Source organism: Hylobates moloch, unplaced genomic scaffold, assembly GCF_009828535.3.
Source record: "Hylobates moloch isolate HMO894 unplaced genomic scaffold, HMol_V3 SCAFFOLD_5, whole genome shotgun sequence".
Classification (NCBI taxonomy): Eukaryota; Metazoa; Chordata; class Mammalia; order Primates; family Hylobatidae; genus Hylobates; species Hylobates moloch.
Window position 1 is genome coordinate 106,740,724 of NW_026652280.1, and position 24,681 is coordinate 106,765,404.

General features: G+C 38.6%; 1 protein-coding gene across 10 annotated transcripts in view; it reads left to right on the forward strand.

Moving 5' to 3' along the window:
- Window positions 1-24,681, forward strand: part of FMO5 (flavin containing dimethylaniline monoxygenase 5) — a 344,784-nt gene that overhangs the window by 96,589 nt on the left and 223,514 nt on the right. For 2 of the 10 annotated variants that reach the window (XR_009213646.1, XR_009213648.1), the window contains one exon: window positions 20,017-20,369. The exons of the other annotated variants lie outside the window; for them this stretch is intronic. The gene's annotated coding sequence lies outside the window, so the exon portion shown is untranslated. Of the gene's footprint in view, window positions 1-20,016; window positions 20,370-24,681 lie in introns of those variants that run through there. 10 annotated transcript variants of the gene reach the window in all.

Here is a 24,681-nt window from a genome sequence, read left to right on the forward strand (position 1 = left end):
ATAGATGGAGATTTTTAAATCCTACTTCTACGGCTTACTAGGTGTAGATGGTGAATAAGTTAGCTGACTTCTTGGTTCTTCAGTTTGTTCATTGTATTCTGATCTTATTCATGCCTATATCAGAGTTGTTGGAAGAAGTAATGTGACATAAAATAAATAATGTTCCTGGTACTTAAGAGGTATTCAATCAATTGAAGCTGTCAATGCTATTATTTTGTAGTCCGTGTAAAATATTTCAGGATAAAATATTTTCTTCGACTCTACCTTCCAAATTTTACAAATACTGTCATTTCTCACCACCATCACTAGTGATACCCCAGTCCAAATCACCATTTTGTCTTGCTCAGACTCCTGCAACAGACGTGAACAGGGACTTTACAAAATAATATATTTAAATGCCAATAACTTAGGAAAAGATGCATCAACATCAGGTAAATGCAAATTTAAACAATGTGAAATAGCATTTAGGATATCCTTACCTCATTCCTGATTTCAGGGAAAAGTATTCAGTATTTTACCGTTTTACTAGCTGTAGAGTTTTGTTTAGATGTTATTTTATTTTTTAAGTTTAACTTTTATTTTAAGTTCAGGGATACATGTGCTGGTTTGTTACATAGGTAAACTTGTGTCATGGGGGCTTGTTGTAGAGAGTATTTCATCACCCAGGTATTAAGCATAGTATCCTTTAGTATGGATCCTCTTTTTTCCTGATCTTCTTTCTCTTCCCACCTTCCACTCTCCAGTAGGCCCCAATGTCTGTTGTTCCCCTTTAGTGTCCATGTGTCCTCATCATTTAGCCCTCACTTAGAAGTGAGAACATGTGGTATTTGGTTGTCTGTTCCCGTGTTAGTTTGCTAAGGATAATGGCCTCCAGCTCCATCCATGTTCCTGCAAAGAACATGATCTCATTCTTTTTATAGTTGTATAGTATTCCATGGTGAATATGGATCACATTTTCTTTATGCAGTCTATTATTGATGGGCATTTAGGTTGATTTTATGTCTTTGCTCTTGTGAATAGTGCTGCAATGAACATATGCATGCATGTGTCTTTATAATATAATGATTTATATTCTTTTGGGTATATACCCAGTAATGGGATTGCTGGGTTAAATGGTATTTCTGTTTTATATGCAGCCAACAATCATGAAAAAAAGCCTCAACATCACTAATCATTAGAGAAATGCAAACCAAATCCACAATGACATACCATCTCACACTAGTCAGAACGGCTGTTATTAAAAAGTCAAAAAATAACAGATGCTGGCAAGGTTGTAGAGAAAAACAAACACTATTGGTGAGAGTGTAAATTAATTCAACCATTGTGGAAGCCAGTGTGGCGATTCCTCAAAGACCTAGATGTTCCTTAAAAGTTAAAGAAGTTACTATCTATCTCTTCTTTACTAAGAGTTTTTATCATGAATAGGTTTTAAATTTTGTTAAGTGATTTTTCTGGATCTTTTGAGATGTATTTTCTTATAATCCTACTTCTGCAACTCAACTTGTGTGTGTGTTAGATATTGTACAATAGCTGTCTGATACTCTGGGATTTTCTTTTTTTTTTTTTTTACTATTATTTCTCTTTGTGTTTTGGTCTGATGATTTCTTTAACATATTTTCAAGTTTACTGATTCTTTTTTCAGCTGATGAACCCATAAAAGGTGTTCATCTTTATTTCTGTTTTTTTTTTATTTTAGCATTTTCATTTGATCTTTCTCGTTGTTTCCATCTCTCTGCTGAAATTATCTGTCTGATCTTGCATTTTGCCTACTTTTTCCTCCACATTCCTTAACCTGTTAATCATAGTAATTTAAAATTCCCTGTCTGATAGTTTTCACATCTCTTTAACATCTTAGTCTGGTCTGATGTTTGCTTTGTCTCTTCAGACTGTTATTTTCTTACCTTTTTGTATGCTTCATAACTTTTTGCTGAAATTACAAATGTTATATACGACAGTAGAGAATTAGGTAAGAACATTTTTTGTTTTGGCTTAGAGATGAATATGTCTCTTCTTCTGCTAGACCTCTAATGTTGGAGCATGTGCTAATCTAGTCAGGGGTTGGGCTGAATTTGGAGTTTGTGTTGAGGTGTTTACCCTCAGTGCGCTATAGACTTCAAATTTCTCCAGTGATACCTTGTGCTTAGGCCATAGGAAAGTTTGCCAGAGGTTTTCGTTCGTTTGTTTTAATTTCTACTCCCTGCTTGTCTTTGGGTCTTCCCTTTACATGACTAACCCCAGAGATAACACTTTTTCTTAAACATTTCGAGATATATTTCACTATTAATTTTACTCATCGCTTGTTAGCCTGGCTACCAGGGAGGAGGGGGAAGGTGTTCTGTCATGTTTTGGGTAAGATTCAGTCTTAGGTATTGTGACTGGGCCTTGGGGCATGACTTTCACAGTGATCCTGCCCTTCCTCCAGCTGTAGTGTGGGCCTAGCACACATTTCTGCCCCTCCCTGATGGGTCAGACTTTTTGGTCCCTGTCCCTTTCCCAGCTAGAATGAGTTTCCACAGTGTCCTGAGGTGACAGCTTTCTGGTTTTGCTCTGCAGATTGTGGCTTTTGTTCTGCAGGAAAAATATGGGAAATGGGTCACGGAGAAGTTTTGGCAGTGACTGCTCCTCCCCCACCCTTCCCACGCTGCAGCATTAGGGAAGCTTTCTCAGAATACTTCCTGGTCTTCACTGTCAGCATCTGGTGGAGTTCATGGTGGAAAAGCAAAAGGGCGCAAACCTTAGGTCTATGGCCCCCAGGGACTTTGCTCACTCCTTAGCAATTAATTAAATTCACAAAAAAAGCTATGAGTCTTCTTACCAGTTCTGTGGCATCTGATGGCTACTATCTCAGGTTAAAAAATGTTTAGGCCGTTTCTCCCTACATGCTTCTAATCTCCCCAGTTTTCTATTTAGTCATTTGCCTTGCAATCTCACTTCCCTGATGGGTTCGAGAAAAGTCATGAATTCACATTATGTCCAGCTTTGTTGCTATAATGCTGGGAGCAATATTCTTGCAGCTGTCTAAACCTATGAGTCAAAACTGGAAATCAATTCAGCCTCTTTTGAAAATTATTTGGCAGTGTCTAAGAGTCAAACATAGTTACTCTATGATTCAGAAATTCCACTTCTAGGTATATACCCAAGAAAAGTAAGTGTATATGCATACAAAATGACTTGTATAAAACTGTTCAAAACAAATTTCTTCATATAGCACAAACTAGAAATCAGTGGTATGCTCATCAGTAGGAGAATGGATACAAAAGTATGGTATACATATGGAAATACCATACGGTTAATTAAAATATTGATACATATGAAAACATTGATAAATCTGTGATCTAAAACACCAAAATAGATGCCCCTTTATCAATTAGGATGACCCGAGGGTTAGGAAAACAAAGTTAGTTTCCTTACTAGTCAAGCTCTGGGCCTGGCTGGCCTCACAAATTTCTAAATTCTTATGGCTAAACTCTCTAACAAATCAGAGCAATCAGCTCTGATTTACAGCCCAGACCACTACAACTCCGATTGGATAGAAAACTGGCCTTAAAAACGTTCTTCTCTGATAAGCAATTGCAGGCCCAAAGCCAGTTTCACCCAGCTTATAGAGGCTGCACACAGACCACCTTCATGCCCTACAGTTTACCTTTCGATGTAGAGTCAAATTTCATCTCATTTTAATGCTAAAGCCCTGCCCCCAAAGTGAACATGGGGTGTATGTTACATGTATATTTATCCATTATGCGTGCACTCAGCTCCCCTCATAAATATGTATAACTTTTCTTCCAAACCTGCTGAATATCTATGATAGAGGCCCTGTAAGGCATGAAACCCAACCTGTCTCTACCCTCTTTGGAGAGAGAGACCTTCAGTCCACGATGGAGACTCTCTCTTCCCAGCTCGCAAACAATTATTAGCAATAAAGCTCTCCTTTCTACTGTTTAGTCATCCTGGTAGTGTTTTGGATAGCAAACCTGAAATATATTCTTTTAAGTGAAAGAAGTGAGACATAAAAGAATTTGCCTGTAGTTTCTATTTAAAGGAAGTTCAAAAATAGGCAAAACTAATCTCTGGTGATAAAGCAAGCATAGTAGTGTTAGCACGAAAACCAAACTCTGTAAAATACGTAAGGAGGTTTATTCTGAGCCCATATGAGTGACCATGGGCCAGGGATTGTAGGTAAAATCATACATCAATACATGAAAGGTATACTGGTTCAGCCTAAAGAGGCAGGATATCTTGAAGTTGGGGCTTACAGATAATAGGTGGATTCAAAGAGTTTCTGATTGGTAATTGGTTGAAGGAGGTAAGGTTTGACTGAAGACTTGAAGACAGTAGAAAGAAATGCTTGAGTTAAGGGGGAGGGGGTTTGTGGAGACCAAGGTTCTTGTTACATAGCTGAAGCCTCCAGGCAGCAGCATCAGAGAGAATAGATGGCAAATGTCTCTTTTCAGACCTTAAAAGGTGTCAGACTCTTAATCTTTCCTAGATCCATGAAAGGCCTGGCTGTGGTAATGGAGATTCTCTAAGAATGCAACTTTTTCCCCACAAAAGATGGCTTTGCAGGGTCATTTCAAAATATTTCAAAGAAATCTATTTTGCAATAAAATATTTTGATTTCCTTCAGGGACTGTTATCTGTCACATGAGGCTGTCCCAGAGTCATGTTGGAATTTGCTATCTTATTGCAATAAAGAGTCTATTTTGTCAGTCTTATGATCTTCATCTTAATGTTAATGCTGGTCAGTTGTGCCTAAACTCCAAAAAGGAGGGAATATAATGAGATGTGTCCAACCTCCCTTCATATAATGGCTGGGAATTCAGTTTTTCATGTTCTATGGGGTCCCCTTGGCCCAGAGGGTGTCTGCTCAGTTGGTTGGGGACTTAGGATTTTATTCTTGGTTTATAGTAATTACCTTTCTGAATGACATTGATTGAAAAGGAGCCTGAAGAAATTTTCTGAGCTGATAGAAATGTTCTATATCTTCATTTGGGTAGTGGTTACATTGTTGCATATATGGGTAAAAATTCGTCAGCTTGTACACTGTAGATATTTGCATTTTACTATATGTTAAATAGAATTCATTTTTTAAAAATAAAATAAGGAGGAAGATAAAAGCAAGAGGCATTTTTCACACAATGATTATTTTAGGATTGGTCAGACCTAAGTCCAATAAATTACAGGACCTCCTAAATATTTTTCCCTTTTTCTCATCTTTCTACTTCCTCTCTACCAGAATTATAGTTCAATACTTTATCACCTTTTATCTGAGTTATTGCAACTGCCTTTAAATTGTTTCCCTGCCTACAGCCTTGAGCCTTCATGCATATGCAAATACAATTCATTCTCCTCATAATGATTAATTTGGGGGAGTCAGCCTGGTTGGTGGTCCTGCAAACCCTGGAACACAGATGAAAAGCCATGCTCACAATGTGTGTGTGTGTGTGTGTGTGTGTGTGTGTGTGGATGTGTGTTTTATTGTGGAGGTAAACATGTGTGAAAACTCTTTTCCATAAGCAAAAAGATGGCAAGTCAGCATCCCAGGCAATATTGGTGGTGGAAATTTCAAATAAAATAGGCAGCATGAGTCTGTCCAGCCAAGGGCAAGAAAACTCAAAAGACTCATGTTGTTCTCATGTTTATAGGAGAAAGCATCTAGTAGGCCTCAAGATCCTAGTGAACTTTGCTGAGAGCTGTGTTTCTATTAGAGGAAGGAAAACTGCAGAGTTCTGAGCTTTGCTGGCAACCCCATCACCTACAGCTGTGTCCCTAGTCCCTGGAGATTTCTGCTAGTTGCAGAGAGCTAGTAGGGCATCCCTGGGTGGTTCGACCAAACCCCATGACTAATCCTAAAGAGCCTGATTATTTTCACTTCAGGCACAAGCTCGTTAGCTACCCCAGAAGAGGTAGCAGAGAATCAGCTGCCTTTGGGGAATAAGACTGAGATGTGAGGGCTGTGTCAGGTCTGCCCTCTGAGCAAAGTCCTTAGAAAAAAACCAGCTGAGTAGTCCTTCAACAGGGGCTTCAGAAAATAATCCCTCCCCTCATGAGGCAGCAGGAAGCCAGGTGTGAGAATGGACCAGGATGACTGCAGAGTATCAACAATGGCCCGTAAATCACATTTTAGGTAAGGGCAGATTAGAAGCAGGGAGTATATGGAGGTAGATGCCTGGGTTTTAGAAAATCAGTAGCTCTGAGAAACTGATAAGAATCTACAGATCCAGAAATGCATGTGTACCCATGCACAGAATCTTCAATGTGCAGATGGTGCCTGACGTATAATAGCTTGATTCAGGATTTTTCGAATTTGTGATGGCGCAAAAGCTGTATGCATTCAGTAAAAACCATATTTTGTGTACCCATACATACAGCCATTCTGTTTTTCACTTTCAGTACAGTGTTCAATAAATTACATGAGTATTCAGCACTTTATTATAGAATAAGCTTTGTGTTAGATGATTTTACTCAACTGTAAGCTAATATAAGTGTTCTGAGCATGTTTAAGGTAGGCTAGGCTAAGCTATGATGTTCAGTAGGTTAGGTGTATTAAATGCGTATTTGACTTACAGTATTTACTGCCTTTGATGGGTTTATTGGGATGTAACTCCCTTATAAGTCGAGGAGTATCTGTGATTTCAAAGGGGTCATATAATGAGTCCCTTATAGTCCATGTTCCTTAGGTTAAAACTTCTTTGTTTAGTTCAAGAGAGTAGTTTGAGAGCTAAAACCAGATCAAGTAAAATGGTCTGTAATTGAAGATGTACGGACATAAAGATGGCTTTGGAGCTTGGAGAAAACCACTAAAGCAATAGTTTGTGGAAAAGGGGCCAAGTTTGAAGCACATTAAAGTCTTTGGGTGGTGAGGACACCAAATCAGTTTGGGCAGCCTGAGTGGATGGTGGGATCATTAATTAAAACAGGAAATAAATGAGGTTTTAATTAATGAGTTTTGGGAGAGAAGATAGTGGAGATTTAAGTAATGTTGAGTGTTAGGTACCTATGGGATATCCATGTGGAGAGTCTCAACAGGCAGTCAAAAATCCAGGACTTGTCCTCACGAGACAGCATATACCTATTCTAGGTATAGATTTGAGAGTCATTGCCTTAAAGATGTCTGTTGAAGCCGTAGATGTACATGGAATCCACCAAGGAGAATGGAGTGAGAAGAGAGGGCTAAGGTGGGACTTGTGATCTCTAAAGTTTATAGGAAGTATGGTGTAAGATGTATCCAGGAAGTAGGTTTACTGATACTCAGCACTTCTCTAGGTTAGCTGTAGGCATTGCTTAACAGTAAAGCAACATTCTGTTTGGGCTGGGAATCTGCATGTCCTCTCAGAAAATTTGTATGTAATGTGTGTACTATTGTTTATTTTCTCTGTCAATTACACGGTGACATGCATTTAACTCATGATATGGAAAAGGTAGACACAACAATCTCTTTTATAGGCAGATGTCTAGATTTATTAATAGAAAGACATAAAATTCTTCATGAAAGGTAGCCCCACAAAAAGAAAACAAGGACTGATCTGTGTATAACCAAAGTGTAAAAGTGATTTTTAAATGTTTAGGGATTTTAAAAAATATGGTTTCTGAAGCTGCACACACTGCTTATTTTACGTGTTTTCAAATATGACTTGAAGCCCATTCCTGAGAAGCATACTCGTAGAATATAATATATATCTTATGTAGAATCAGAACTGTACTAAACTGTTTTCTTCTGATTGGCTAGTCTTTTTGTGGGCCAAGAGGATGAAGTGAGGAGCGATGTCTATTTTATTTTCCGTATTTTTCATGCTCATACTATTTGCATAGGACAACAATGGTGAATTATCATCATCATCAAAATCCATTATTAACAAGTGCCACTTATACATAATAGTTTATGTGATACTCTAGATTCTTGCCTCTTGGGATTTATACATACTGTATATGAATAGGCAACCTCAATCTCAAACCCTCTGCCTTATAGTAATGATCTTTTTTCCCACTGATAAGTGAGGATAGATTTCATAGGAAAAATAGATGGAGAATAAGTTTTCTTTGGCTGATTCTATACACAAAATTGTCTAGCTGGAAAGAAATCTTGCTGAATTTAGTTTAAAGGAAGTGTTTTTCTTTAAAGATGAAGATAACTTTATAATAACCTATCCAATCAAAAAAACAAGACAAAACAAAACAAAACTCAATGAGTTACTTTGAAAAGAAACAAAATTTTTACATACCTCAATTCAATTGGGATTTTTCAAACTAAATAATAAATAGAAATACACATTATATAATAAAAGCTAACCCCTATGGAATGTTTTGTTGACTAACCTTAGTAATTTATTCTCTTAAAGGAAACAGGATGGGCATAAAATAAACCAGGGTAGTTGATGTAATTATGAAAATCCTGGGAACACATAAGAAAAACAGCATACCTACTCTTATTTGATTTCAGTAATACAAAGCAATAATTAAAAATTTTAAATCTAATTTTCATGTTGCCTAGTAAATTGCCTGTATACTTAAAACATGGACACACACACAGACACACACACACACAAACACACACACTCTCTCTTTCTCTCAACAATTAATAATAGCATTCAGGAGAATTTTTCTGATAGCAAGTCCAGAAGATTTGAGGTGTTTGTGGCAAAGTTAATCTGTGGCTGTGGAATATAAGCTCTTCTTTGCCCCAGGTTACTATTTGTACACTTCCACATAATATGGGCATGAAGGACCACATGAAATATTCAGAGGTTATCAAATAGACGTGTATTTCTCAAACATTGATGTGTGTGCAAATCAAGAGTAGTTTCAGGAAGTGAGATGGATGGAGGTCCCTTTCATCTCAAACAGCCTATACTAATGACGTTAAGGTTTACGTTGTTCTCACCCATTCAGCTTTGGAAAACTTCCTACAAAATTTGTGATTACACAGTCAAGGCCACCTAAAAATAGGGCACTGTGTTCTCCTATCCACCTGCACATATTGCTAACGCCATCACTGTGCTTCCTATTTAATACTTGATGAACATGATGTATGTGCCAGGAACTCTTCATGGATTTCCCCATTCGTTCTCAAAGCAACTTGATAGAGGAAGTACTGTTATTAGTCCTGTTTTGCAGATCAGAAAACCGAGGCTTCAAGAGGATGCACTGGTAGCCTAAATTCAGAGCCTTGATTTTGACCACTGAGCAATACCACCTCCCCCTTCCTGATGTATGAATATCAGGTTACCTGCTCACAACTCTACATACTTGTTTCATTCCAAGTACTTCTTGGAAATTCACTTGGCCAAATTGTCAAAAATCACCTTGAACTGAAATTTCCCTTGGGCTTAATTGGCCTGATACCTATTCTTCTTTTGTCTTTTTTAGCCTTGAAACTTCTGGTGCACTAACTGAATGTAAGCTAGATAAGCAAGCATTTTACAATATTGAGAGAGTAATGAGATTCCATTACTGCAGATGTTCAAATGTTAGCTAGATCACCTACCAAAAAGACTGACTCAAGTCTCAAGTGAAGATCATTTGAGTTAATTCTTACCGTTTTTTTTCAGCCCTGAGATTCCATTGTTCTATTTATGTCATTACACAGGCAAAAACTTGGCATTATTAAGATCATGAAAATTTCATGTTTCATATGACTGGATCAAACCTAACATATAAATGCGCTCCTTTGTATTCATCCAACTTGAGAAAATCCCTTTTTAGTATCTATGAACATCTTCTGGAGTGGTAAATATTTCACATGACTTAAAGCCTACTTGGCTTTGGGAGGTCGAAGCAGGCAGATCACTTGAGGCCAGAAGCTCGAGACCAGCCTCCCCAATATGGTGACACCCTGTCTTTACCAAAAATACAAAAATTAGCCAAGCATGGTGGTGGGCGCCTGTCATCACAGCTACTCAGGAGGCTGAGGCATGAGAATTTCTTGAACCGGGGAGGCTGAAGCTGCAGTGAGCCAAGATCATGCCAGGGTGACAAAGTGAGACTCTGTCACACACACACACACACACACACACACAAGCCTACTTGGTCTGTCACAGATAGATAGATACATAGATTCAACATTTTATTTATCATTTACATTTTAGAAAATTAATTTTGAAATACTTATAGATTCACAGGAAGTTATAAAGAAATATATAGGGAAGTTCCCCCATATTTTTAAAATGAAAATTGTTATGGGGTTTAAACATTTTTAAATAGCACATACTCACTGAAAAATTTATCTGAGTCAAAGACATATCAAATGAAAATGAAATATCTTCACCATCATACCAAAATCTGCCCAGCACCACTATACTCGGTTTGGTGTATGTCCATTCAGTACTTCGTTTACATGCATTTATGACTAAGCAAATAAAAAAAGCTAGCTTCACCAACACTTCCAACATTCTTTGCATCCTTTCATAGCCCTCTTCAAAAGCCCTGGGATTGATGATAACAATAGCCCAAGTATAACGGTAGCTACTGTTTATTGATGCTGGCTGCTTTGAACACATTATCTCATGTATCTATCATAATATAGATTTTAGTAGGGTTAGCAAGTGAGGAATTTGATGCTTAAGGCTGTACAACTGCAATTACAAGACGCTATAATTTAATCCTGTCCATCTGACATTGAAGAACATAATTTTTCCAGTTCACTTTCCTGCAAAAAAAAAAAATGTTCTGTGGAATAAGAAGTAAAGAGAGGAGCAAATCAGGGAAATATCTACAACTTTTTAATTTCCTAAAAGTTCAAGCAAATTGGCACCAAAAAAGCCACAAACTATGAAAAGAAGTTACTCATAAGATGAGCTAAACCAAGTTCTTGGATTTATAATTATAAAAATGATTTAAATGATTAGCTATTTTATTTTTCCACCAATTGCCCCTACCCCAGGGGAGCCCCGGCATCATAGTATGTAGTGTTTATCAGGCACGGATTTCTCAACATCTGTCTCTGCCTCGAACATGACATAGATTGGCATTTCTTAACCTGTGTACTGTCTCAGCTTGGAGAAGAGGGTAACTCTCTAGGGGTCTCACAGAAAACTGCACTTCTCCAGCCTGTGACCTTGAGAGCATAGAACCACTGTCAAATTCTGAGCCCCTTCTCATGAACATGTATGTCAGAGTGGAGAAGGACTGGCCTCCAACGTCGTACCTATGAGAGGTGCCTCACGTCCTTGACCCTGGCATCACAGAGCTTGATACTCCTAATGGCATCCAAACACCCTGTCTACTGAAGCTGAATAGAGACCCAAAGCTTGAGGCACAAACACTGTTCACAAACAAGTCAGGTGAAAGTCAGGGGAACAGGAAAGATAAAAAATAATCCAGCACTTTAGTCAGACCTGCAGAGAAAGAAAATTAAGAAGGAACATCTCAGCTGACCTCTGAAGGGCATTTCTGTTCCACAATTCTGGTGCAAATGTCTTAGAGATCTGAAGAAAAGATGAGCTTATTGGGGCATAACTGTGGCGCCATGGCCCTGTAAGAGCAATGGTTCCAGTGGACACCATGTGGCACGTTCTGCTCAGTTCCCAGCCAGAGAGCAGCAACTCTGCTTCTTTCCCAATCAATCAATAATCTCTAAGGCAAATGATTGGGAATAAAATTATTTAGGAATAACCTCAAGGTTTCTTTTAAAAGGGATTGTGAGAGAAGTAAATCATTCACAAACTTCAGAGCTTGATTATTGTGAAGTGGCTTGTAACACACCTGGCAAGCACTGAGGTGTTACAACATAAAGATAAGAACCCCTAGTAGAGTGAACAAAAGTATCGAAATAAAAATGTTAGGAAAATTTAATTACATTTTCTTTAAACAAATTTTTGTGTGCCCCTGCTGTCATACTACAATGTATCAAAGGAGAAATGTAACCCTGTGCTTTTTCCCTGAAAGCTATTGCTACTATCCTGATTGTCAAAATTAGAGTAGGAGTAATACTTTATATTATACTGCATATTATTAACTATAAACATATTTTCCACTCATACCGCTTGAGGAATTCAGGCACCCATCAGGCTTTCAAGTAGATAATCTCTAAGGTCATTTCAACTCTGGTTTTATTATTACTACTTCAGAAATGAATAATGCAGGAAATGATGGTAAGCCTATGTCATTACATAAATGTCATGAAAATGGTAATAAAATTATGTACAATATCTTATGCTTTTAAGGGGTAGATATACTCTGATACTGGATACAGTTTTTCTCAATTGTGAGAAATAAATGATTGGTAAATATTACCATACATTTATTGTAATAAACTGTTACCACTGAGTATCACTGAAAGGCTTTAATTTCTGTCTTTGGGGGTGGGGCTTGTGCACCCCACACTACTATGGAAAGAATACTCTTTGGTACAACTGGCTATTGAACTCTATGCATCGTGAGGGGGACCTGCCATTCCAGGAGCTGCCTACGGCATAGTCATTGCCTAACGCAGGAACCAAAAATCCCCTTTGATCACTCCATGATTCCTTCTTCTAGGATGGCCACGTATAAACGCCTGTGGACTGTCCTTTGGGGAGTATCCATCTAATCTCTCTCTAAGCAAATGTTCTGAGACTCCTCCAAATACAAACACAACTCAAGGTCAACAGCTTGATTAGAAAGTGTAGAAATGAAGAGCAATTAGTTCTCTCTTGGATTCATTAAGGTCGTAGCAATCATCTTTTCCGAGCACGCAATGAGGAGATCAGCTTTCTATCTCTTTGGGGACATTTGTGAATGGAGTTTGGCACTGGATTTGTTGTCAGGAGTTGTGGAGGCTAAAGCCTGAAAGACAGCCTTGTCCTCCTCCTAGTTAGTGAAGGCGTATGCATGGATGTGGGCTTATTTGGTTGGATTTTATAACACATGAGGGAGTTTTCTCTGTTTGTTCTGGTGGCCTTGGCCATGGGCTTTGCTTGGACCTAGCCTCTTCCTGCCACATGCCCCACCAGAGGGACGTGTATCTGGAGCCACAGTACTACAGCACGTCTGCTGTCTCAGCTCCAAACGGTTCCTAGTTAGGGCTGCCCCCTGCATGCAGTGCTTCCCTTCTTTCCCACCAGCACCCCTTAGACCTTCGTGGCCCCTGATTTCTGGTCCTGCCATTGCTCATGACCTGCTGATGGCACTGCTTGCTGTGGAGTTACTGAAGGGGAAAAAGACAGAGCCATCAAACAGCTCTGTAGGGCCCAGATGTGGAGAAAGTGTAAGTCTGAAAATCTTGCAGTATTTTCCTGCACCAAAATTAAGATAAAAACATTACACAATGTTAAGAGTTATGTGTCGAAAGCTCAAAAATCCCTTAGCAACGTGGGTTTTTCCAGATGTGAAGAAGCCCAAAGATGGTGCCTATTAAAGGCTTTAGAACCATCAGCTATCCAGGAAATACAAATCATAAACAATGAGATACCACTTTACTCACTAGGATGGCTATCATGAAAAGGACAGATACCAAATATTGACGAGGATGTGAAAAAATTGGAAGTTGCCATATGACCCAGCAATTCAACTCCCAGGTACATACCCCAAAGAAATGAAAATATAAGTCCACTAACAACTTGTACACAAGTGTTCTTGGCAACATTATTCATAATATACAAAAAGTGGAAACACCAACTCCCAAAAGGACAGTCCACAAGTGTTTATAGATGGCCCTAAAAGAATGAATTGTGGAATGATTTTGCATTAGGCAGTGACTACGCCGTAGGCAGCTCCTGGAATGGCAGGTCCCCCTCATGATGCATGGAGGTCAATAGCCAGTTGTATCAAAGAGTATTCTTTCCATAGTAGATTGGGGAGCACAACCCCCACACCCCAAAGCCAGAAATCCAAGCCTTTCAGTGAGACTTCGTGGTAAGTAGTTTATTTATTTACCATAAATAAATGCATGGTAACTTTATTTACCAGTAGTTTATTTATTTCTCACAATTGAGAACTGTACCCAGTGTCAGGATATATCTACCCCTTAAAAGCATATGATGGCCGGGCACAGTGGCTCACAGCTGTAATTCCAGCACTTTGGGAGGCCAAGGTAGATGGAACACCAGAGGCCAGGAGTTCAAGGCCATCCTGGCCAACATGGCGAAACCCTGTCTCTACTAAAAATACAAAAAAATTAGTCAGGCATGGTGGTGCATGCCTGTAGTCCCAGCTACTCAGGAGGCTGAGGCAGGAGAATCACTTGAACCTGGGAGGCAGAGGTTGCAGTGAGCCGAGATCATGCCACTGCACTCCAGCCTGGCGACTGAGCGAGACTCTGTCTCAAAAATAAAAAAATTGTTTGATAAAATATTGTACTTACTTTTATTTGTCCATTAACTGATGAACTGACAAATAAAATTTGGTATACTCATACAATGAAATCCTATTTGGCATGAAAAGAAATGAAGTACTGATAACATGCTGCTACATGGGTGAAACTTGAAAACACTAAGCTAAGTGAAAGAAGCCAGTCTTAAAAAGACACCACATTGTATATTTCCATTTATGTTAAATGTTCAGAACAGGCAAGTCCATGAGACATACAGCGGATTAATAGTTGCCTAATGGCTGTTCCAATTGCAGTGGTGTTTATAACTAATTGATCACAACCAGTTAGAGCTTTCTTTGTTCCTTCTCCACTCCCACTGCTTCACTTGACTTTTCTTCAGCAATATAGTCACCTGAAGTTGGAGGTTTTTAGGGAAAATGATTAGTGGCTGCTAATGGGTGTGGGGCTTCTTTTGGGGATGATGAAATGTTCTAAAATATCAGTTCATTGGAGAGAACACAGTGTACATGAGATTGCAATGTGTGAAATTCTCAGTGCAGATACAATTGTTTGTCCTGGTGGGATGGGGCACCAAAATTGTCAAGAGATGCTATACGGAGTGCAACCTCTTAAAATAGTCGCTGGAATGTTCATGTTTTTCTCTAAGAAATTTTCCAGAATGGGAAACATTATCTAGTCACTGACCTCACTAGAGAATTCATGTTTTCCTGTCAGCCTCATCACTGCACCTTTGATCTCCTTGTTTCTCAGGCTGTAGGTGATTGGGTTCAACACTGGGGTCACAACACAAAAGAGCACTGAGACCAGGATGTCTGTGTCCAGGGAGCACCCTTCTCTGGGCCTGTCTAGTTGAAGTGGTCTGTTCCAAAGAAGACCACCACCATGGTGAGGAGGGAGGCACAGGTAGAGCAGGCCTTGCTCCTGCCCTGAGCAGAGGGAATCCTAATGATAATAGAGATGATGAATATGTAGGACATTGCCATAAACAGGCAGGGGCTCAGGCCAGTGGTGGCTCTCACCACATGGAGCACAGACTCACTGACAGAGGTGTCTGAGCAGGAGAGCTTCAGGAGCAATGGGATGGCACACAGAAAGTAGCTGATGGGCTTCGGTTCACACAGTGAGTGTGGCTGTCAGTGCTGTGTGTGTCCCAGAATTGAGCAGCCCACACATCCAAAACCCAGTCACCAAACAAACACAGACCTTTCCACTCATTAGGAGCTTATATTGAAGAGGGTGGCAAATAGCCACACAGTGGTCCTAAGCTATGGCAGCCAGCAAAACCCCCTCAGTGCTGGCTCATAACGCAAGGAAGAAGATCTGGGAAAGGCAGCCCTCATAGGAGATGGTCTTATTCTCCTGGAAGAAGTTCACCAGCATGACCAGGATGGTGGTTAGACGTAGCAGATATCCAGGAAGCTCAAGTGGCTAAGAAAATAACCCATTGGAGTATACAAGGCAGGACTGACCCTGACTGCATTTCCCAGAAGAGATATCAGGTAAATGACCAAGGAGAACAAGAAGAAAACCATTTGTAATGCAGGTTGCTTGGAAAAATTTAAAAAGATGAATTCAGTGACCACTATTTGATTTTCTACTTTGAATTCTTTCTCAACTGAAATGAATATTGGGAGATAAATAAAATAATAATGTGATACGATGACAGACATCAGGAGAGCTGATTAACTTTTACTCATCCTTTAGTTCTTGGATTAGATGACATCTCTTCTGGATTGTGTAGCTTGACTCTGAGAATAGGGTTTTGTATTCCCCCTCATTCCCTTGATTCTCTGCCCTGTCTTCTTGTCATGCATATCACTATTGTCTACTAACTTGTTTGCCCGCTCTTCACCTCCACCAGTATATAAAGTCTCTTAGACAGGAATTTTTCTCTCTCCTTAGTCCATATGCTCTCCAGAAAATTTTTTTCAAATGTAAGGAAGGAAATCTAGTCAGCACTGATGTTGCAAAAACAACAGTTGGTGAATTATACCAGAGCCCTAAACTTTTTCTCCCAGCTTCTCTCTTCCGTGAGAAAAGTCACAATACCAAATTCTATCTTAACCAAGTGTGTGGTAGCCTCAATGATCTTTACCCTCTAGTGTTATTCAAATAAATGTATTGCATTACATGACAGAAAGAAATTGCAGTTGTAACTGAAGTTACTAGTCACATGACTTTAAAATACAGAGATTATCTTGGCTTATTTGACTGGCTTTCTTTTTTTTTTTTTTTTTTTTTTTTTTTGAGACTCTGTCTCACTCTGTTGCCCAAGCTGGAGTGCAATGATCCAGGCTCACTGCAACCTGCACCTCCCGGGTTCAAGCAATTCTCCTGCCTCAGCCTACCGAGTAGCTGGGATTACAGGCCTGTACCACCAGGCCTGGCTAATTTTGTATTTTTAGTAGAGACAGGGTTTCACTATGTTGGCCAGGTTGGTCTCAAACTCCTTGACTGGCCCTTTTAAGGGATAATCACATGAGCCCTTAAAAGCAGAGATCTTTCTTGGGCTGAAGATAAAGTCAGAGATTCAAATCACAAGTAGAACTTGACATGTCATTGTGGCTTGAAGATGAAGGGGGCCACTGTTAAAGAAAAGGTAACCTTGGTCCTATAATCACAAGAAACTGAATTTTGCCAGGAACTTGAAAAAACTTGGAAGTAGAATCTTCTGCAAAGTCTCCCTCTGTCCTACCCAGCTGACACCTTGTTTTCAGCAGAGGACCCAGCTGAGCCATGCCACACCTGACCTTCTGACCCACAGAATGGTGAGATAATTGATGGTTGTTTAAACTGCTAAGTTTGTGGGAATTGGTTATGGTAGCAATAGAAAACAAATACACCGAGCATCCCATTTTGTGTAAGAAACTTCTGATCGTTTGGGGTAATTATGACAGAACACCACTCTAGAAGCATCAGAAGTGACTTCATCCTATACCCTCTCAAATCTTTGAGCATCCATCTCTTCATCTTTGCTCTCTTTTCCTTTGTGCTGCCAGTGGCTAGTTCTATCTCTCAGAGAACAAATAGAATACAAAAGAAAATGTCAAACTTATACTATTCAGTTTCCCAGTAAGTAGCTCCAGTAAAAGGTTGGGGGAAAGACAAATTTGGAACTGAGTAGAATGATATTTCTGGATTATTTAAAAATTTTAATTCATCTCTTCCCCCTCTTTACCAGAAACAACAAACATATGCTAGACTGTGACATAACAATCCCAAATTCTAGGAATCTTGAGAGCTCATTCATTTGCATCTGAAATTATTTTCTTGGTGGATTGTCCTTAAATGAAGCTTTGTGTATCTTGGTTTCCCAATTTTCTTTAGAAACTGCTAAGCTGTCTTTTTTCCTGAGTGTAACCCAGTGGTCAGCAGTAAAATCCAGCACTCCATCCATTTTTATAAATAAAGTTTTACTGGAACACAGCCACACCCTTTCATTCATGTATTGTCTATAACTGCTTTCATACTACAATGGCCGAATTGAGTAGCTGATAAAGAGAACATGTGACCCCCAAAGCCTAAACTATTTACTTTATGTTCTTTTACAGAAAAAGTTTACCAACCCCTGGTGTAAGCAATTGGGTTTGGGAGTTTGACAGACCTGGGTTTAAATCATGCCTTTGTCACTTGTCGGCTTTGACCTTGAGCAAGTTATTTAGCTTCTATATGCCTTAGTTTGACCATGTGTAATATGGAATGTTTGGATTACAGAGGTTTTGTTTGGATTAAATAAGTAATACGTAAGAGAACAGTGAACATAGTTAATCTACAACACACATTCTCCCCATTATGCCACTGCTCCCATTTCAAGTTTCCCTTTAAATTTCAAGTTTCATGCAAATTCGTAAAGCTTTCCATATTTTTTAATTTTAAAATAAATTACTTAAGAAAAACAACAACAACAAAAATGTTATTTCCCCTGCATATTTCTTCATATTGACTCAAATGCTATTTATGATAAGAATATGATGTTATTTTCTATTTATGGGCTTGCCTTCTCTAATTCTTTTTCACCAACTTTACCAGATCCACTTTTAAGCAACTGGTATATAATTGAATTCACATATTTCTCATAAAATAAGTACTATGGTCTGCCCTTACAGTTATATCTGCTTTTTTTTGTTTTATAATTACATTTTTGAACATATTTTTACAGGAATTCTGTAAGGAAGTATATTTTATCCATACTTTTAGAAAAAATTTCCTCTGAAACTAAAAATTAAAATAGCTGAATATCATGAGGATGCAAATAACACTGCAAGTGGTTGATAAAATTACCTACTGCCTCTAAACTTCCTTCTCACAATATTCCCTAACTCCTGGTCAGAAACCTGGGAGTCATCTTTGAGTCCTTCCTTCCTTCATCCGCTGCCCATTATCTATTTTTTCAGCAAATCCTGTTGATTCTCTGTCTCAAGTATATTTCAAATATATATATTTATTTCCCTCTCCATCGCCAAACACATGAACATTCTCTACATGGCTTATGCCTTCTCATTCTTTGTGTCTCAGCTTGAATATTATATCTCGGAGAAGCCTTGTGACCACTAATCTAGCTTAGGTGTTTTTTTTTTTAATTAAATCTCTTGTAGCATCCTATTATTTTCCTTCAAAGAATTTAAAGTAATATTTATTTTTGTGTTTGTTTATTCATTGGCTACCAGTTTCTCCCTGGTGAATAAGCTCTGAGTGAGCAAGAATCATGACTGTTTTGTTCACTGCCTGACTGATAACTGACACTCAGTAAACATTGGTTTTATGAATGAATGACCAGATTTATTAAAATGGAAAATAAATATTATATTACTTTATCATCTTAAAATAAAAGTTCAGTCATGGTAGCATAGATTTTCTCACCCGTCTAAATGTTCAAATCAGTCAAGCAGAAAGCATCATGTTGGAAAAAGTGGTGATATAACATAAAACCTCAAATTCACAATTGCTGTGACTAAATTATTAAGTTAACCAATCAATTCAGTCAAAAGAAGGAGTCTATGTGCTGATGCAGCTTTGACCTTTAGAATAATAATATAATAATAATGATAATAATAGCTAGTATTTTCAGTACTTACTAAATGCCAAGTACAGTTACTGTACTACATGCTTGCTTTACGTATCTTTCCTTTAATTCTTAAAACACCTTTAAGAAGTACCATTATTATCCTTAATTTTATATGAGTAAACTGAAGTTTAGAGAGGGTAGGTAAATGCCCATAGTCATGTAATTAATAAAACCACATATTGGCAAAGATATGGAGATCCAGAATAAATGTTGAGCTCTATTAACTCATCAAAGAACCTTTCTGTCTTTGGACATGAATTTCGTCATCTGTAAAACAGAGCTAGACTAGAAGATTGATGACATTCCTTCCACCTCTGATATTCTGTGATGATATTTGGTATTTACATATTTCCCAGTCTCCAAAATGAAACCATATAACACAGCAAGGGTAAAAAGTCAAAGATCTCCCAGGGATACCATAGTTGTTTATTCATTTGTCTTCATGGGATATAAAGGTTAAGGATAAGATGGGGATTTTATCCTGTACACTGATGTGGTGGACTAAATAATTCTACCACCACCCCCTCCAATGCCCAGAGAGGGGTCTATGCCCCAAACCCTGGATCCTGAGCGTGTTTTATGTTAAGTGGACTTTGCAAATGTACTCAAGACTGTGGACCTTGATGTGGGGAGATTATTCTGGGTTATGTGGGTCAGCCAAATCTAATCACTTGAGCATTTAAAAGTGACACATTTTCCCAACTAGAGTGAGAAGACATACAGCAAAAGAGATGAAGCAGAAGAAGCAGAGTCAGAGAGATCCAAAACACGAAGGACACAATGTGCCATTGCTGTCTTTGAAGGGAGCCATGAGCTAGGGAATTGTGGCAGCCTCTGGAAGCTGAGAATGACCTAGGATTGACAGCCAGAAAAGCAAGTGGGGCTCATGTCCTTCTGCTACATAGAACTAAATTCTGCTGACAACCTGAATGAACCTAGAAAAAGGTTCTCTTCTAGAGCCTTCAGAAGGAAACACAATCCTGCTAACACTTTAATTGTAGTCTTTTGAGAAACCAACCCAAGGAATAAGTCAAGCCATGCTGTAATTGGATTTCTGACCAGGAGAACTGTGAGATAATAAAATTTGTGGTGTTTAAAGCTGCTAAATTTGTGATAATTTGTTATGATTTTTCAGTTGGGGTACTCAGGACATATTTAGTCTCTATCATACGTGAGACATATTTGAGTTCTATCTATATTCCCTACTGTTTGGACTTCTGAACATTACATCTGGATGGATGGTTGAATCTTAAATCCTCATTTGATTTAAAGAGCAACAAACAATGTTCCTGGCCCTTCTTTATTTTCCTGTAATTGAAACCCCTTGAATGCCAATCCGAGTGTTCAACTGTCCATTTTAAGAATTAAGTTTTTGCCAGGTGCAGTGGCTCACACCTGTAATTCCAGCACTTTGGGAGGCCGAGGCAGGCAGATCGCTTGGGGCCAGGAGTTCAAGGCCAGGCTAGCCAACATGGTGAAACCCCGTTTCTACTAAAAATATAAAGATTAGCTGGGCATGGTGGCATGTGGCTGTAATCCCAGCTACTTGGGAGGCTGAGTCAAGAGAATTGCTTGAACCCGGGAAGTGGAGGTTGCAGTGAGCCAAGATCATGCTACTGCATTCCTGCCTGGGTGACAGAATGAGATACCTTCTCAAAAAAAAAAATAAATAAATAAATAAATAATAAAAAAATCAGGTTTTGGAACTTCTTCCAGCCATAATGGAATAAAAGTAACCAGATTTGCTTTTCTGTCTTAATAACTAAAAACTTGGGGGGAAAAATAAAACAAAATGTGTTTTCAGATATTAAACAATGAGTGGAATGGGACAGAGAATACTGAGACAAGGGAGACAAATGAGGTAAACCCTATGAATGCACCAGCTCACTGCATGGAGAGAGTGTCCAGGCCACAGCACGAGGGGGTACATAAGTGGAGCCCAGTGGTCTCCCTTTATTAATAAGAGAAAATTTAGAGTTTGGGGGAGATCAAGGTACCTAGAATTTGCATGGCAGAGCCCTGGAGAGGAGATGCACATAAAAAGAGAGTCTCAGAGATCCACAGAGTTTCCTGTTTAGCAGAATGCTAATCAGCACATGAGAGCCAAGGAAAATATTAGAGAGGATCAGTTGGAATAATCTGGAGAGCTCACACAGGGCTGGAATAGTTCATCTTTGCACCAATCAGTGCACAAAGAAATCCTAACACATACAAAGTAGACTCATTAGATGCCTTAGTAGAGAGGCAAAATTGACACTAGGCAAAAGGCTATTCTAAGCTCACCTAACAAAGCTTAAAAGCTAGTCTTAAAAGGATCAAATTATTTCTGAGTAATTTAACTGTGTCCAAGAACAAAGTCCAAAAATACTTAAAGGAACACTAAAACTTCTTCATTTAGCTATGTAAAATTCACAGGGTCTGGCATCAATCCAAAATTATCAGGCATACAAAGAAGCAGGAAATACAACCTATATTAAAAAGAAAACATAATTTAAAAGACTCAGTAATGACACAGATTATAGACTTATAAACCAATGATGTTAAAATAGCTATTATTAATACATTTATATGTTCAAGAAGGTAGAGGAAATTATGTATATGACAAGGAGAGACATTGAAGTATTACAATATTGAAATTCTAAAGTAAAAATATAATGTCTGAGATACAGTATACACAGGATGAGATTAACAGCAAATTAGATGTAGAAAAAGGTTAGTGAATGTGAAGTCATACTAATAGAAAATATCCAAAATGAAATAAGAGGTTGGGCACATTGGCTCATGCCTGTAATCTCAGCCCTTTGAGAGGCTGAGGTGGGCAGATTGCTCAAACCTAGGAGTTTGAGACCATCCTGGGCAACATGGCAAGACCCTATCTCTACAAAAAAATATGAAAATTAACCAGCCATATGCCTGTGCCTGTAGTTCCAGCTACTTGGTTGGCTGAGGCAGGAGGATAGCTTGAGCCCTGGAGGTCAAGGCTGCAGTGAGCTGTGATCAGGCCACTGCACCCCAGCCTGGACAACAGAGTGAGATTCTGTCTCAAAAAATAAAAAAAAGAAAAGAGAAAAAAGGGACAGAAGAAAAATGAGCAGAACATCAGTGAGCTCGGGGACAGCAAGTGCCTTAATATGCGTTGGAGCCCAAGAAAGAGAAGGGACCAAAAAATGTGGAAAAACAGTAGCCAAAATTTCCCCAAATTTTATGAAATTTATAAGCCCCCAAATTCAAGAAGCTTAACAAACCCCAAACAAGGCACAGAAAGAAAACTACACCATGCAGATCATAATCAAATTGGTCAAAACTAGTGATAGAAAATTTTAAAAGCAACTAGGAAAAAACACACATTACATGCAGAAAAATAGAGATGAGAATGACAGCTGATTTCTCATCCAAGCAATGCAAGTCAAAAGACTGTATTGTTTCTTTGTTTCCTTCCAGTGTTTTAAGGAGCAACGGCTTGAAAGGAAACAAACTTGTCAACCTAGAAGTCTATAACCAACATAAATATATTTCAAAAACAAGGTTAGGGACAACACTTTCGGAATGTCAGGGCGAGGACCTCAGTGAATCCTCTTCCCACAAAAGCAACAAAAATACTGGCAAAACACCAATAGAAACCAACCATTTTAAAACTATGAAAATTAACCAAAGGCACAGAACACACTGAAAAGCATTCACTCAAATATAACTACCGAGCTTCATAAGAACAGTGGGGTCTATGGTGCTTTAACTTGGAACTGTTCCCATGTACCCAACCCCTAGTACCAGGGTGGTAGCTGTGAAGAGCTGGCAGCCAGTGAAGAAGTTTGACCTGTTTTGAGCTTTGTGAAAACCCCTATCCTCAGAGCACTGTCAATATTTTTATAATATTTCTCCTTGACTTGTACGTGGCCATTCTCTCCCTGTCTTCACGTTGTCCTCCCTGTCTGCATATCTGTGCACAAATTTCATTTTCCTGTAAGGATACCGGTCACATTGGATTAGAATTCACTCTAATGACTTCATTTTAACTTAATTACCTTTTTTAAACCCCTATTTCCAAAAACAGCCCTGTTCTAAGACAGAGGGGGTGAGGACTTCAGCATTTTGAGGGGAACACAATTCAGCCCATAACAAAAAAGAGCCTGGCCAAAAATCTAAAAGGATGACTTGGGGAACAAGTCTTATGATAACAGAGGACTTTGTAAAGCTCTGACATATTCCTGGAGATCCAGAAGGCTACACATGCTGCACAGGGCCAAGTGCATGGCCAGGGAAAACTAGAGAGGGATCCAGTAACTTACATTTGGGCAAACTTGCAGCCCTGTGCAAGCAAGAAGTAAATGTTAATGCTGACTTATAAACCCCTTTAGATTTGAAGATGTGCCTTCACATACAAATCTCCTTGGCAAAACGTTGAAGACACTGGATCAAAGCATTAGGAAAATCTTCTAACCAATCATTGGATAATTACCAAACTATGTTGACCTAGAGGTGACCCCTAAAAAGACAGGCTTGAAAGTAAAAATGAGAATTTTAAAAAAGTAATCAGAAAACTCAGTGGCTGTACACTCCAGGAAATACAAAATCTACAGAATTGGTTTAGAAAAGTCATGAAAAAAAACAAGCATCAAGCAGGATTTTATTTTTTAAAATTAGCTTGATTGAGCCATTTTATGACATACACATTTCAAAACATTATGTTGTACATGATAAATATATATACTCTTTGTCAATTAAAAAACCCCAAAGCGATAAACAAAATTGGAGGATAGAAGGAGGATCTGAATCTAAAGTTGCTACAATATCTTCTCCTCTAAAATGTCCAGTTTTAACAAAAACAAAAAATCAGACATGCAAAGAAATAAGAAAGTATGGCTCACACATAGGAAAAACACTGCATTTGATTGGAAAGGTTCTTGAGGGGGACAAGCTGTTGGATTTAGTAGAAAAAGACTTTAAACCAGCTATTAAAAATAAGTTAAAAAAAGAGAATACTATGTTAAAATAGTTAAAGGAAAGTATAAAAACTATGTCTCACCAAATAGAGAGTATCTGTAAAGAGATAAAAGGTATAAAAATCACCAAATAGAATTTTTGGAGTTGACAAGTACAATAACGGAAATGAAAAATCCACTATATGAGTTAAACCAGTAGTTTTAGCAGAGACAAGTGTGACCCCCCCAATGAGTTCTTCTGGCCTGCTAAACAGAAAAGCCAACTCACTGAGACAGTGGTATTGCAGCAGTAAAAATGCAATTATCACAGGACCAGCCAAATGAGAAGACAGGAGACAATCTCAAATCTGCCTCCCCAAAAGCTCAGAAGCTAGGGTTTTTAAAGGTAATTTGGTAGGCAGGGTTCTAGGGAATGGGTACTGCTGACTGGT